Source organism: Diceros bicornis (assembly GCF_020826845.1).
Source record: "Diceros bicornis minor isolate mBicDic1 chromosome 30 unlocalized genomic scaffold, mDicBic1.mat.cur SUPER_30_unloc_1, whole genome shotgun sequence".
NCBI lineage: Eukaryota > Metazoa > Chordata > Mammalia > Perissodactyla > Rhinocerotidae > Diceros > Diceros bicornis.
This window is the reverse complement of record NW_026690899.1, coordinates 4,498,664-4,503,088: the sequence shown is the minus strand read 5'-3', so window position 1 is coordinate 4,503,088 and position 4,425 is coordinate 4,498,664. Positions and strand designations below refer to the sequence as shown.

The following is a 4,425-nucleotide window of genomic DNA, read 5'->3' as shown; positions in this document are numbered from 1 at the left end:
TATCTGTCTCTCCTCCGAGTTCAGTCACTCTTGTTCACCTATCTCTCTCTCGGGCTCCTCTCATCCACAGGCTTGCTCATTCCTCTGCTCACACAGTCACCCGTCCCCTCACTCTCATTTATGCTTCACCTGTGAATGGTGGTCCTGAGACAGGCAGTGCTGGAGCCTGTGTGAGCCTGGGGGCTCCTCCCACACACTCTCCCTCCCTGATGACAGACTTATCCACAGCTCCCAAGCTGGCTAACACGTCCCTGCATACTTGATCATCACCTGTGCCACCAGAAGCCACCAAAGGTATCTGGGGACCCCTTTTCCTTCCCAAGAGAAGCTCTCTGGCCCCACTCCCCATGAGCCAAGTGTGATCCAGGAGCTGGGAAGCCAGGGTGTGAAATTATGGTTTTAGGGCAATCATGCTGATCACAAAGATTATACCAACGATTCAGTTTAAGGCCAGCATCGGAGAGCCCCTAGTCTTGTGAAATTAACACACCATTATAATAAAATGTGGGATATTTTGGGCAGAGGCTCCTGGCATAATTTGGAGAGGAGGAGCTTGCTAGAGAAAGTTTCACCAGAATGAAATCTTTAAGAATGAGTAGGAGGGACCCTGGCAAATAGAGGATGAAGGGTTTTCCTGGCAGAGAGGATTCCATGAGCAAAGGCTCTGGCCAGAAACAACATTCCGTATGGGGAGAATTGAAACGAATTTGTGTTGCATGAAGCATAATGTTTTACCCGCAGTAGATGGATAAAATGAGACTGAAAGGTCAGCAGGAACCAGATTGAGTAGAGCCTTGAGTGCCAGGTCAAGAAGGTTGAACTAAACACTGAAGGCCATAGGGAGCCGTGGGTGGTACTAGAGCAGTGGTGGCCCTAGTGAGGTATTCATTTCAGAAAGATTCTTCTAGTAGTCCATGTAGAACATCCTTTAGACAGAGCATCCAGTGAGCCTGCTGGGGTGTTGGTTCAGGTGAAGGAAGTTAAGACCTGAGCTAGGACAGGGATGGAGAGAGGGAGTGTATGTGAGGACCACTGTGCAAGGTGAATGGGTGTTACTGGGAGGGAGGAGGAGCTGAACGGATATGCTGGTTCTGACTTGGGTGACCACACGGGTGGGTGGTGGTGCCACTGGGACAGAAGACGACAGATTATAATGAGTGCAGGACTCTGGTCTGGTCTCAGGCCAGCTTTCAGAGATGGCCATCGCTCTCCCTCTCGTCTTGCAGCTTTGGGGCACAACCTGAAGACCCTCACAGTCAATGTCACCATCTCCACCCTACAGTATTCATCACACATGAGCAACGGCTAGGCCATGTTCAACTTCACTGAGAGGGTCCTGCAGAGCCTGGTGAGACCCTGGTCCCAGCAGCTCCTGGTGGGTTAAATCCCACCCAGCCCCTCCCTCAACCCCTTTCCCTCCTGCTCCTCCTCCTCTTCCTTCCTCCCCAGATGGATCATTGTTCAAGAAGAGCAGCCTGGATCCCTTCTACTCGAGTTGCAGACTGGTCTCCCTCAGGTGAGACCCTCCACTGAGCATTTGCCCCTAATGACCACTTTTGTGACCACCCCTCTCTGTCTCCCCACTGTCCACCCATTTCCTCCTTCCTGTTCTGTCCCCCACCCCAAGAGGTTTCAGGACCTCTCTCTAGAATCCCCACATCCCTCTCTCCCTAAGCCTGAGAAGGATGGGGCAGCCACCAGTGTGGACGCTGTCTGCACCCACCACCCTGACCCCGTGGGCCACCATGCCTCTGTGCTGGGAGCTAAGTGTCTCCACCTGTCTGCTCTTCCTCTCAGTGGCACCAGGCTCTGCAGCCCAGAGTTTATCCATCAAGAGAGAGCACCAGCTACATTTCCGCATCATCAGCTGGAACCTCAGCAACTCAGAGCCCACATCCTCGGAGTACACCACACTGCTGAGGGACACCCAGGATCAGGTGGGGTCTCCCTCTCCCGTCTCTCCTTGCCCAGAGGGCATCGTCATTCCTCCATCTGACTTACATCTGTTATGTGATTGTTTCAACCCTTCACTTTCCCTGCATGTCTGGCTTCTCTCAGTGTCCAGAGTTGATGTCCTAGCTGCCTTCCTCATTTCTCTCATGGGTAAACTGAAGCTCAGAAAGGGGAGTATTGTGCCTAAGGTCACACAGTGGGGTAGGGGCAGAGCCAGGATTTGAAGTCAGGTCTCCCTTGCCCAAAGGTCTGTGATCCTTTACTGGCTCCAGTGGCCTCCCTGTGTCCCCAGGATACCTCCATCTCAGCCACTCTCCCTCGCGTTTGTTCTAGGTCACCAAGCTCTACAGAGGCAGCCAGTTTTGAGACATATTCCACTCCTGCCTGGTCACCGACTTGATGTAGGTTGAGGAGATTGGAAGGATTGGCTGAGCTGCTGGCTGATGACTCTGAGCTCCCGTGACACATCATTGATCTGGAAGTCACTGACATTGTGCCCATTCTGCCCCACATCCCTGTCAGATAATCCTAACATCCCCTTCCATAGGTTTTCGGAGGATGAGAAAAGCATTAACATTTGGTGCCACCAACCTCCAGCATCCTGCTCCTCCTCCTCTTCTGGAGACTTTCAACAAATATCAGCAGTCTAAATGTGCTCTCCAATAGTGGAGCCGCTAACCACATGGGGCAATTTAAATTTTTTATACACCTATTAGGATACGATTCACATATTATGTGTGGAGAGGAGTGTATTTTTTAGGTTTTTCTATATACAATATCTTCTCATCTGCAAAACAAATAGTTTTACCTCTTCCCTTCCAATCTGGGTTTCTTTTATTCCTTTTTCTTGCCTAATTACCCTCATTAGAACTTCTAGTACCTGTGATTAACATACGAGATATGGGAAGACATCATTTTCTTGTCCCTGGTCTTAGGGGGAAATTTTCAGTCTTACACCATTGAATGTGGTGTTAGCCGTGTGTTTTTCAACTATGCAGTTTGTAGGTTGAGAAAGTTTTTTTCTAGTCCGAATTTGTTGAGTGTTTTCTTTTTTAGACATGAAGGGTGTTGTATTTTGTGAAATTCTTTTCTGTATATGTAGTCGAGATTGCGTGGTATTGGCCCTTATTCTATTATTATTGTGTAATACATAGTCAAGTTTTCAGATATTAAGCCAACCTTTCAACTAGAGGTGAGAGATTAACATGTTCTCAAGTCTTTCCTGGGCGTACCACAGTCCTGAGCACTTGTGGCCTTCTAGATGCCCGCTAATACACTGGAGCTTTTCAAAGCCCCCTGTGGATATCTCACTCCCCCAATTTTTCTTCTAAGCTTTTGGCTCTCCTCTTACCTGCCTCACTCCCTCAGGCAACTACAATAGAAAACAATTAGCCCTGAATATTTTTAGCAAGTGCCCTGGGGACAGACTTTCCTCCCTGGGCAAGTCTGAGTCAAGTAACGTCAAGCCCTGAACATGGGGCTTTTTCGGGAAGGTGCCAGGAAGGTCAGCTAGTGACAGTTCGATGGGGATGGTTCTTTTCAGAGCTCCAAACCCATTATGGTTCCTTGGCTGCTGGTTGTCTCAGCTACCATGGTTCTCAAATTTATGGAGGATATTGTGAGAGCAGGATGGGAATAGTGCAAGTTATAATGCCACAAAGTTTGCTCCCGTTATCAAGATTCCACCATGTTTCTTCACTAAACCCTCCTCAGATTCTTACAAGCCGTTGATTAATTTCTAGTCTTCTGAAAAGTTGATTTTGATAATTTTTACCAGTGTTCTCATTGTTTTTATGCATTTGCAGAAGTCCTTTCTCAAATGTTTCAAAAATGTTCTCCCTGTGGTTATTTATTTATAAATTAATTACTTAAAATGAAATTACGTGAGAAATTCAGTTCCTCACTCACACACACTAGCCACATTTTAAGTGCTTGATAACAACATGAGGCTAGTAATGAGTGTATTTGGTAGTGCAGACAAATGTTTACATTATTGCAGAAAGTTATCTTGGACAGGACACAGAAGCAGGGAATCTAGAATCAGGGTAGAATTCTAGACACCCTTGTTCATCCCTTGTGCCCTTCCAGGTCTGTCCCCCACAGTAACGACACTGGAGTGGACTCCCTGTGTACCTTGCCGCCTTGGCACAGAGACTGGACAGAGTTGCCATCTAGGAGGAATTCCTGCGGCTGACCCAGAATGGATCCAGCTGCAGAACTTGACCCTGGACAGGAAGAATGTCCTTGGGGATGGTAAGGCTCCCTGGTCATTGGGAAAGGAAGTGAGGCTTTTCTGTGGACTCTGGATGCCTGGGGTTGAGAGAACATTGAACTTTCTCAGGCTGGCAGGAGGTGGCATAGTCCCCCAGTCTTTACCCACCATAGAGAGAGAGAAAAAGGACACCCGTGTGATATAGGAGGCCGTCATCTTCTCCTAGACAGCTCTGTGACCTCAAGCTAGTCACCTCCCCT

The 4,425-nt window shown here is 48.3% G+C and overlaps 1 long non-coding RNA gene across 1 annotated transcript; it reads left to right on the top strand.

Annotated features, from left to right (window-relative positions):
- The first annotated feature begins 1,484 nt into the window (after positions 1-1,484).
- LOC131402096 (uncharacterized) lies at positions 1,485-4,135 on the top strand. The gene is made up of 3 exons (XR_009218268.1): positions 1,485-1,516; positions 1,807-1,937; positions 4,057-4,135. It is a non-coding gene; the product is annotated as an uncharacterized LOC131402096 (long non-coding RNA).
- Positions 4,136-4,425: the final 290 nt, after the last annotated feature.